General features: G+C 42.1%; 1 protein-coding gene across 6 annotated transcripts in view; it reads left to right on the top strand.

Annotated features, from left to right (window-relative positions):
• KMT2E (lysine methyltransferase 2E (inactive)) overlaps positions 1-12112 on the top strand; it is a 2078550-nt gene that overhangs the window by 1340730 nt on the left and 725708 nt on the right. The window lies entirely within an intron of this gene.

The raw sequence follows: 12112 nt of genomic DNA, 5'->3' as shown, positions 1-12112 counted from the left end.
TACTTCCTCCTCTTTTTCATAGCACATCCCATCTTACTTCTCTCATGTATCATTTTGCTTGTGTTGTGTCTGTGTTTAGTGTGCGTCCATTACCCACGGTTAAAGTACAGTTATTGTTATGATTTAAAACTGAAAATCCACTGAAAATCTAAAGTCATGTGTTGGACCACAACAGGGCCGGCTTTAACATTGGTGGCTAATACATCTAACAATAGGTTCAAGAGGAGAGTCACACAGAAAAAATATATGATCCACCACATAAACTTTCAATTGACAAACAGTGAGAAAAAATCAGTTAGTGAATGAGACAGAATAATAGAAGAAGCCCTTCGAACAATATTTCTATTATTACAAAAACATTATTTATTGAACATAATACAAATGCCAAATCTTGTCAGTGCATCAATTTCATCCAACCTGAGCACCCTTTCTACTTGGGCGATTCCGCACAATTGCCGGCCACTAGTGGTTTAGCGTTAAGGTTCGCCTGCAAATTAGAAAGGGTGCTCAGGTTGGATGAAATTGATCCACTGACAAGATTTTATGAAGTTTGTATGACGCTGTGTGCTGTCACACATCACTGCCACAAATTTTAAAGAATTCTTGTGAATGACCACAATGAATTAATGGTCATATTGATTTTATACAGATATAGTACGCTCAAGTAAACTAGGAGTCCTGAAGATGACCGCAGAATAATATAGCGGTCGAAACGCCGTCGACGCCTTTCTGTGGCCAAGATTGAATCAAGGACACATTATATATGTTTTTGTTCTTCTTTTACCATAATGTATAATGGTTTTGTGTGCCACTTGTCTGGTTTATGATTTGTGTTTTGTTGTATACCAGCACTTTTTGTCTTGAACGCAACTGTTTTTAGGTCTAACCTTTTTGTATTATTTTCAATAAATAATGTTTTTGTAATAATAGAAATATTGTTCGAGGGACTTCTTCTATTAGTCTGTCTCAATCACTAACTGATTTTTTCTCACTGTTTGTCAATTGAAAGTTTGTGTGGTGGATCATATATTTTTTCTGTGTGACTCTCCTCCTGAACCTATTGTTAGATGTATTAACTGACTGTCCCGGGTTCGGGGTGTTGGACAGCCCCTGTGGTTGTTATTGATTAACATTGGTGGCGACCAGTGCCACCAATGTCTGTTGTCGCCCTCCAATGACCACCTCTGCCACGGATTCCCTCACTAGCACCCTTAAACAGTTCCCCTCAAGTCTCCATAACCACTGTCTCTCTGTTTCATTTTGTTTTATAGCACCACTCATACCAGTGTAAGGAGTCAGAGCACTTTACATCACACAGAGACAATAATATGTGTGTACCTCAGTGTATAGGAAATGTTACATCAGACAGGACTACAAGGTGTAGTGTAGGAGTGTCATCGATACTGGTAGGCAATATAGTTTAAAAATCCTTATTCTGGAAAAGCACAAATTCAGAATTTGAAATGTAACATCATTGTTAGGGGGTCTCTTTCATAATAAGAATTGTTTTCAACCCAAATGAACCCTTTTCGCAAGATTACGTGATGAAAGAGTGCATGCAGGTCTTCGATGACAGTTAATAGCTCAATGTTCTATATTAGTATTTTGACATAAACAATAAGTTACAAAAGGAACTCTGTTACAGGAGCAGTAACCTTCTGACCTATTTACATTATATGCACTTTATCTGCATAGTACACGTTCTTAGCAGCAGGCATCCTAACCCTCTGCGCTACCTTAGGATGAGTCAAAACTTTCACTAGTCAAATCTCTGCTCTCTTTCCATGAAAACGATTAATTAACAGAGTTATCTTGACATTTTAATTGATGCCTGAAAATTGCTAGAGCCCAGCAACGTGGCAGCAGGTGCTTTTCAAATGACAATATACTTGCAAAAATGACGCCCCCATCCCAAGTCAGCGCTCAGTGCAGTGGCACCGATCGCACTGCCATAGAGCCAGCCCTGGACCACAATTCACAACTCTCTCAAATAGCCATGCAACCTATAACAATCACACCAATGCGATACTTATGACCTTGCACTTGATGTGATAGATGTAATTACAAATGTAAAAAATCTTACAGATGAGATTGCTTACCCCAATACCATTACACTTTGAAAAAACGACTATGAATGTAGTATTAACATTTTGAATGTGTTATTTAATTACCACTTAAAACCACAGCTAAAAACTAAGTAATGATTCTAGCTCAAGCACACGAAATCACTGAAATTGGCCAGGCATGGTTAGCAATAAAACACACTAACATTAATAGGAGAATGCTTGCAATAAGTCTAACCACTGGCAGTCGCTCGGGGTAGCATTCTAGTCTGTCGTTATTTTGCCCGCCATGCCACGTCAGTTTGGTTCCAGCCATATGCAAATCAGTCTTGACCCAACTCCAATAAGAATAGTCCAGCCCGAACTGTCAGGCCAGGTCCTCCCTGAACTGGAACACAAGCCACCAAGACCGGTTTCTCCCTGACTTGGGGATCTTCAGTCTGGTGTAGCTTGGTTTAAGTGGCACAGCAGTGAGCACAAGACCCACGCCTGGACATTCCCTTGGCCAGGACAGCTGAGCAGGGTCACAACGGATTTACATATTAGTGAATCCATTCTGAGATGGGATGGTGGACAAACTAACGATGGGTTAGAATGCTACCCCGAGCAATTGCCAGTGGTTAGACTTATTGCAAGCATCCTCCCATTACCTCTTATGTGTTTCATGTGAAGCCCTAATTGGCCAGAGTATGCATGAGGTGGGATGTGTGTAGAAGGCAGCTGAGAGGTCCAACACCAGGATGCAGGGGTCATATGCATCTGTGATCAAGAGGGCATCATCTATAATTAGGGCTTCCGGTTTTATGGTATTTATTTTTTTAACATTTTCATCTGTATTCATACATATTTATTTTCATGTCATTTTATCTGTATGTATCCCCATTTCTTTTTGTCGCTAGCAAAAAAAAGTTGCACCTAGTATTTTTCCTCATTTATTTAAATAGACAGTGCACACGGTTGTTATAGGTTTAGCTATATGTTTATATATGCCAAATGAAGCAAACACAATACCGTCATGTGAAAACGTTGCCATTGTAATACAAGTCACAGTAGTGTCACAGAGATTCCTTGCAGTAATCTCAGTGAGCTGCTGCTGTTACAATATTGAAAACACTGTCTCTAGCCATGATTATTAGATGTAAACACAATTTGAATTTAGACGAGTGCACCTGTGCACTTTCAGTGACCTGGCCAAAGACGGCATGCTAGAGCTGTCCACATTGGTGATAAATTAGAGATATTGGATGCCTCGTTCTCCTTGTTGTCAGTTCCATGCTCCTCCCTGCAGCATGCTCTGTGGTGCGTGTTGACTATCCAAAGCTAAGAGAGAAAACAACCTCCTCTGAAGCAGTTAGCTCTCATTTCAGAAATAAAGGAATGGCCCTTGTATTAGTCCTGCCGGGCACTATTTCCCTCGCATTTCTGAGGCCTAAAATATCCAACAACGCCCACGTGAGCTGGCAGCTTTTAATTCACATTTTTTTACACTCAGTCCTTCGCTAATGTAAAACATTTTCCATAAGTTAGACAGTCTCTGCTTTGAAAACATTGGGCGTGTATCACTTGCCTTATTTTACTTTCTACTGCCTAGTGGACATTGAATGATTTACTTTAATATAGTAATCCCACACAGTTCCTCACACAGTGGTGAACATTTTTTTTTACTTGAAAAAGGGCTTACAAATAATGCCCGGCTGTCTCGGTCTCTCAGGATAGTTGGTGTTTTTTCATGGGGTGCCAAGTCAAGGAGGAAAGTTTAAATTTTAAGGCCTGAAAGTATCCGAAAGCTAATGCAACCTAATTTTCCTAATGTGTTTATGCCGCTGGTCTTTCTGACCTTTTTGGGCCAAACTCATTATCCTGCGCTTACAAAAGATTAATGGCCCAGCAGGTGCTAAAGTGGGCAGGCATTCTCTGCAATCAGGAAGAGGGCGAGGCGAGGCAACCCTGGTTGGAGCACGGATTGTCAAAGAATCCGATTTGGTCATAGTTTTCCTTTTCTATTTATAAATACAGACGGAGGAAAAATATTTTTCCGTCTTTATTTATATGTTTTTTTTCCGCTTTATTTTGATCATTTTCACAATAAAGACAATCATACAGGGGTATTTCAGCTTGTGTTCCATACAAGGTGATAAAGGAGACAGAGCATGAGGTAATACAGCAATAATAAGACAAGCGACCATCAAATAGTGATATCAGAACAGAAAAGCAGTAACATATATCATAGCAATCATGGTTACATATATCGTAGACCAGGGCAGAAAACATTCAATGATATTCCTCAGAAGGGCAGCGTGGCATATGAACCCAAAAATAACAAAAGCAGGGAGTAGTACATGGATGTACATAATTCAGAAGACAGGGCTGCAGTAGAATCTGGAATAACAGGCATCATGCTCTATTAGCGCATTTAAGCTTCCAGATCCCCACGACCATTGCTACGTGTCTCATCGCATGTCCCCGTCCTTCTCACCACGAGAGATGAGATAGGTGATCAGAGGTCCCCATATGTCTTTCGGTCTGCTGGATAGAGGTTGTGTTTTTATTTATATGTAAAAATCAGTTTAAACGGAAAACCAGGAGCCTTATCTATAATGTGTATATTAGCGGCACCATGCTGCAGGGTGATCTGAAGCTAGACTTTTATTCATCCTGGAAATGATTAGCATTGATGCAATATTGAAGTTTAACATAGTCTAATTCTTTTTTGTAATCTTTATCATGAATGATAGGTGAGTGATAGGCCAGTAGTTGGTGAGGTCACCAGGGTCGATTATAGGTTTCTTTAGAGGTTGAAAGGTCTGGTCTATTATGAGAGCTTCTTGGAAGATGTCTTGAGTGTGAGAGGCCTTCACAGTGGTAAGTAGGAGTAAGAGAGTGTCCCTGGAGTTAGCTTTGGTGAAGGATGATGTTAAGATATCATCTTCAGAAGATGTGGCTTTGAGGGATTTGAGTATGTCAATAAGATCTGGGCGAGAGATAGGTTTTAGAAGACTGACCATTGCAGGTCAGTGTAATAGATGAAGCAGGCTTGGTGTTGTTGATTGGCTGATGGATGTTCTGTATATTTTCACTGAAAAAAAGGTTGATGTCATTACTTTTTTTCTATGGAGTGTGGAATTGGTGGGTCTGTCAGGGGGTTGATGAAGTGCTCAATTGTCTTGAACAGCCTTATGCTTCTGTTGGTGTAGTACTTTTCTTGGGCTGATGTGATGAGCTTGTCTGCATGTTGTGTGGAGGGACGTCAGCAAAGTCTTTAACCCCTTCCGTGCTGAGGACATAATGGTTACGTCCTCGGCAGTGGTGGTGCTGTGCCAAGGACGTATCCATTTCGTCCTCGGCACAGTAGTCAGAAATACCTCTGCGGTGAACAGCAGAAGGATTTCTTTTTTTTCCTTTTAGCCTCAGGAGCTTGGGAAAAAGCTTCCCCAGCTGCCTGAGGCATTTTGTTTTGTTTCAGTGTAGTGACCATCGGCGCGCATGGTGCGCCGATGTCATTGCACTGAAACCAAAACAGAAATGAGCCAATCTGCTCATTTCAGTTTCATTGCCTACGTGCTCGGGGGGCTGAGATAGCCCCCTGAGCACGTAGGCAATGAAACTGAAATGAGCAGATTGAATCATTGGAAAGGGGAGAATCTCCCCTTTCCAACGGTGCCCTTTCCTAGTGGATTGCCGCAGGAGGGCGATCCCCAAGTAGGGATCCACCAACCAGGCACCAGGGAAGGGGGAACAGCCCCTTGAGCGAGGGCATTTGCTCGCCCATTAACCTTAGGAAAAGATCAGTCTTTCTGTGATCTCACAACCTTGCCACACAGAAATGTGCGAAAAATTTAACTTTTTAGCTATATTTGAGGTTTGCAGGGGATTCTGGGTAAGAACACTTTGGTAAATCCATGCAAGCCACACATCTCTGGTCTCCTCCGGGTGTCTAGTTTTCAGGAATGTCTGAGTTTAGTAGGTTTCCCTAGATGGCCGTCGAGCCCGGGACCAAAAACGCTGGTGCCCCTCATCTATCACAAAACAAACTGTTTTTGCAAGAGAGTCAGTTATGTTTTTTGGCCAGGGCTTGGGGGTCATCTAGGGAAACCTACCAAACCCAGACATTTCTGAAAACTATGCATCCGGGGTAGATGAAGGAGTGTGGCTTGCATGAATCCCCCAATGTTTTCTTACTCAGAATCTCCTGCAAACCTCAAATTAGCTAGAAAAAACATGTTTCCTTCACATTTCAGTGTGGGAAGGTTGTGGGATCACCAAACCCACAGAAATTTCCTACCACCCAGCGTTCTCCCAGGTCTCATATTAAAAATACTATCCCACTTGTGTGGGTGGGCCAAGGGCCTGCAACAGGAAAGGGCCCAAAACGTATTGTAGAGGCATCAAAAATGATTGCTCACAAAACAACCTGGTTTTGCAAGGGGGCCATCTGCGTTTTTGCTCCCAGACTCAGCGGGCCCATGCCTGTCGCGGGTACCTGGCCCACCCACACAAGTGAGGTACCATTTTTATCAGGAGACATGGGGGAATGCTGAGTGGTAGGAAATGTGTGTAGGCCTGGTGATCCCATAACTATACCACACAGAAATGCGAGGAAATTGTGGATTTTTAAAGCTACAGTTGAGGATTGCAGGGGAATCTAGGTAAGAAAACATTGAGGGATCCATGCAAGTTACACCGGCATGGACTCCGCTTGGTGTCTACTTTTCAGAAATGTCTTGGTTTGGTAGGTTTCCCTTGATGGCCGTCAAGACCGGCACCAAAAACGCGAATGACTCCCTTGCGAAACCTGGTTGTCTCATGATAAATAATTTTGATGTCTCCTCAATAAGATTTGGGCCATTTCATGTTCCAGTCACTAGGCCTACTCACACAAGTGAGATACCATTTTTATCGGCAGACTTGGGGGAATGCAGGGTGGGTGGAAGTTTGTTTCTCCCGCAGGTGCCAGAACTTTCCATTACAGAAATGTGAGGAAAATGTTTTCTTTTTGTTTTGCAAAGTTTGAGGTTTGCAAGGGATTCTGGATAACATAACCTGGTGAGAGCCACACAAGTCACCCCATCCTGGATCCCTCTGGGTGTCTAATTTTATAAAATTAACATGTTTGCTGGGTTTCTCTAGGTGCCTGCTGAGCTAGGGTCCAAAATCCACAGCTAGGCACATTGCAAAAGAGGGTCCGTTTTCACTGGAAAAATGTGATGTGTTGCCGTTGTATTTTGGGTTGTGTCCTGTCGCGGGCACTAAGCCTACCCACACAAGTGAGGTACCATTTTTATCGGGAGTTAGGGAAACTTAGTAGAACAAGTGTTATTTCTGTTTGTCTCTCAATGCATTTCTACCTTCCAAATATAAGATAGCGTGTAAAAAAGAAGTCAATTTGAACAGTACTCTCTAATTCACATGCTAATATGCGTACCCACAAATTCAGAGATGCACAAATAACCACTACTACTAAACTCCATGTCTTGTTCCAATTTCAGAAATGCATAGTTTTCCTTGATACTGATTTTTCACTCTTTATATTTTACCAAATGAATTACTGTATACCCGGTAGACAGTGAAAAAACATTGCAAGGTGCAACTCAGTTATTGGCCCTTGGTACCTCGGATTCTTGGTGACCCTACAAGCCTCATATAACCCCTCAACCAGAAGGGTTCCACGGACGTAATGGTTTAAAGCTTTCAAAAATCTACTATAATTAGGAGTTACAGATGAAAATGTAGGCACAAATGTCTGCTTTTTTAAACTAAATTTAAATATTCTTTCATTTTAACTGTTTCTTTCCATAGGAAAACCTTGAAGGATCTACACAAATGTCCCCTTGCTGAATTCAGAATTGGGTCTACTTTTCAGAAATGTATATCCCTCCAGGATCCATTATTGGTTTCACACCCTTTTCTACCACTAACTGGAAGGAGGTTGAAAGCGCAAAAAATAGGAAAAAAAGGCTATGTCCTACCCAGTAAAATGCCAAAACAGTGTAGAAAATGTTGGTTTTCTGACAAAAGTCTGCCTGTTCCTCAAAGCTGGGAAGACAGGGATTTCAGCACCACAAACCCTTTGTTGATAGCATTTGCAAGGAAATAAACAGACGTTGTCTTCTGCAGCACTTTTTTCCCCAAAAACCCAAAATGGAGCTGTAGTTTGTCTAATTTCTCTATCCCCTCCAAGGCAATCCACAAACCCTGGGTACCTTTAGAATCCTCAAGATATTGAAAGAAGATGATGCAAACTTGGCATGGATACCTTATATGGACAAAAAGTTATGGGGGCCTAAGCCCGAACTACCTCAAAAAAGGGCGTGGCACAGGGGTGCAGGCCTGGCAGCCAAAAGGTGAAGTACCAGCGCACTGAGTACTTGGTCTTGTGTTGTGTAATGGGGGTGTGGATGTTCTCATTGTTTTACCAAAAGTTCTTGAAGTTGTTTAGAAGGGTGTTGGGGTGGGCATGTTTGATGGATGAGGTGGTGAGGGTATCAGAGAATTCATCAGTTAAATCATTGTTCTTTCTTGGAGGTGTGTAGAAGAGATGAAATGGGGAAGCTTGAGTTGCAGAGCGTAGGAGATAGCATGTCACCAGCTCCACGGTGTTGAGTGTTATTTGCTTGCCTAGGGTGTCTGACCAGGAGGATTTATGGATTACATGGAGGCCTCCTCCGTTTTTATGTGCGTGGTCCACATGATGGGTGCTGTAGCTTGTGTGAAGAAGGACATCTAGGATGTGTGAAGATGTGAGTGTAAACCATGTTTCTGTGAAGAGAATGTAAAGCTGATGAGGTCTTCAATGGCCTATGTGCGTAGTACTACAGAGGTCTGACATTTCATTTTAAAAGCAACTTTTCTCTCCACCTAACGCGTTTCGGACCTTCCCGGTCCTTCATCACAGGCTGCAGCATGGCCCCAACAGTCCTTCTCTGGTACTCACTATCAGCATTCTCATTATAATATTGGCCTCCAGTGGGCTTTTCTGGTAAGTATATCCTATTGCACTGCATTTGCGCGGAACGGCATGTTAGCGTGTAAACATTTCTGGGACGGAATTTTGCGAGACCCACTGGAGTGTTTTATTTATATAATAAAGAACAGTTTGGCAACACTCACCCACTTATGGGAAATAATTGACTTTTCTGGCACTACGATTCCCAACAAGCAGTTCAACAGGATATACTTACCAGAAAGGCTCACTGCAGGGCATTAATTATAATGAGCATGCTGATCGTGAGTACCATAGAAGGAGTGATGGGGCCACGCTGCAGCCTGTGATCTAGGACTGGGAGGGTCCGAAACTCGTTCGGTGGAGAGAAAAGTTACCTTTAAAATGTAATGTCAGACCTCCTGCTACAATAAATATTGGAACCTGCTGGGAAGTGCGCCTTGAGTTTTTTAGACTAAATCGGAGAGATATATAGATATATATGTGTATGTGTGTGTGTGTGTACACACAGATTATGAGCTATGTAAATTTGGGCATTGTTTGTTCATTATTTATGGCAGGTTCATATCTGGATAATTGTCATCTTTCTGTCTCTGCGGGTTCTATACATTGTGGGACCCTTGTAGTGGTCATTTTATCTAATGACGTTTCCTTCGAAAATAGACTTCCATTTGCATCAGTTTTTTTTCTTGGATTGGTCTTTCTGACTTTACGATAAATGTGTTTATTTATCTAACATCTAATGTGGATAGGTTCTAAAACCTCCTTTTTTTCTTGATTTCTTAGTGCAGGTTCTTTTGAAAACTTCCTTACAGGTGTAGGGAACTGTAGTTTACAGGGTATTCATTATTGTCTTGGGCCCTTCTTGTCCATAGGCTCATTTCACCCTTTAGGTGTCATGTACTACTGTCCTACTGTTGACTGTTGTCTTCTGACACAGTGTTATTCAGCTGCTCTTGGGGCTTGTTTTCTCCCTTTTCTGTAGGGTTGTTTTTATTTACATTGCCTGTGGTCCTTGTCATGTTCTTCATAAAGAGCTCATGCTCTATTTCATCAAATTCCTATGTACATCTGGTCTATTGTTAATTTTGACCGGCTGGTTCTCTCTGAGATTTTTTGTAGGATTCGTTTGCAGAACCTCCTCCGGGTGGGTTTAGTGATCATATTTAATTCCAAAGTTTAGAAATCTGCGGCTAGATGTCTCTATCAAGTGAACAAGTTACGAGGCCGTCCCCCAGCACGCAGAAATGCTGCTGAAATATGGTTGGATCCAGTCTGATGCCTGGGGAGAATTTAAAAGTTAAGAAACCTGCGGCTACACTATGTATCTACCAGATAATGCGGTACCGAAGGTAAATAACTTGTTTGTTCTGTAGTTTGAGAGGGTGTGGTAGTTAGTGGGATGAGTACAACGTTGGGTCTTTGTGTTGTGCGAATGCTAAGTGAGTGTCTGGGTTGTCGTTATCTGTGTGTGATTATGAAGATTGGCAGTATGAGGTGCTGGGTGATGCACATAATTTTACCTTACTTTAATAGTTTCAATGGAACAGATGTTCCTGGAGCTAACAGGCAATGCCCTTCTCTGTGTCTGTCCCTTGATAGGGATGCTATTGGCAGTGAATGGGTTGGGGCTATTGTATTTTTGGCCCTCAGACCAGGCTCTTGGCTAAACCCTGTGCACATCGACCTCCTCTCCCACAATTTGACAGCCACTCCCTCACTGTACCCGGCCTTCAGCGAGGATACCGTGCATGTTATTGTTGTACCAGGAACATGAAGCTTGTGAGGCACATCTGTGGGTATACCTCGATAAGATACAGAAGGGCTACACTGGGTCCTATTGGAGTACTGCAGTACCCAGCATCATGAAAATTCATTTAAAAAAATGAATGCCTTCTTGGTTTTTCCCTGTGCCCGATACAAGTGCCTGGGGATCAGTGTCTCCCTACCGTGCCCTCTTTCACTCTATTGTTAAAACATTTTTATGACACTGACACCATGACTCCGAGTCATGTAATAGCGACCACAACATTTTCTTCTCCGTTGCAGTCAGTCAGATCACTCGGTGCCATGTACTCAAATGGTCGATGGTAAGAGAAGTTTCCTCAGCCTATCAATACATAACTTTTTAACCCCTTCAAGCCCAACCCTAGCACCTGTATGAACTCAAATTGCTCAAAAACAGCTGAACGGCTTACATCAAATAACAAAAAGCATGCTTTTTGAGTAAAGTTCTAACCTTTTATCAAATAATGTTTCATTCCATACAGCCATTTTTTCTGGGGGATTCAACATGAGGAACCAATGTTTTGGGTTTGCAGCTGTTTTCCTTTGTCTTCACTTGATTGTTTGCTGCAACACTTTTTCAGGAAGGAGCTGAGGTAGATGAACTTAAAAAAAAACCTTAAGCTCAGATTTTTTATCCAACGCTTAAGTTATTAGTAAACCAAAAAAGCCTTCCTGTGAAAACTCTGTCCTAACTCTAACTACACAGTGGTGCCTGCCACTGTGTAATAGATTAATTAGAATTTCTGATGAATACTTCTATCTACAGACTCTTCAACTTTTGAAATGCTTGCCCCCCTCATCCATCCTCACGACCTCCCTCCCACCTCCCTCCTAGTGCTAGACTTAATCCACATTTTTTTCTGCAAGAGCTCCAATGCCCCAGGAGGTGGGGCTCTCGGACTGCACTTCAGCATTGTCGCAATCCAGAAATGACAGCGTGGATTCACAGAGAACCCACCCCCTCATGCTAATATCAGCTTTTTTTAAAAGTAATTTCTGCGCTTTCCGGCGTAGAGTAACAGATGGATTGAAATCGGGCAGTGTGCTAAATCTAAAGTGGTATCTTATGACCTATCAGAAGTTCACTTTACAGAACAGAGTAAGGGGTGGTTTGGTGAGGAATCTTTTGTTGGATTGGATATCTGGTAGAATATCATTACTGACGGTTAGTTGGATGTTTCTAACCACTGATGCCTTCCCTTATTAATAGTTATGAATGCAGTAGCCCCAAAAGGTGCTTAGTCTGAGGGGTGTAATTTATGCACGGAAGATATAACTGGTCTAACGGGCTAAATTACCCTCCATGTGGACCCGAGTCCAT

This window comes from Lissotriton helveticus, chromosome 1_1, assembly GCF_964261635.1.
Source record: "Lissotriton helveticus chromosome 1_1, aLisHel1.1, whole genome shotgun sequence".
NCBI classification, from domain to species: Eukaryota; Metazoa; Chordata; class Amphibia; order Caudata; family Salamandridae; genus Lissotriton; species Lissotriton helveticus.
Note: the sequence above shows the minus strand (reverse complement) of the source record. Positions and strands in the feature narration are given on the sequence as shown.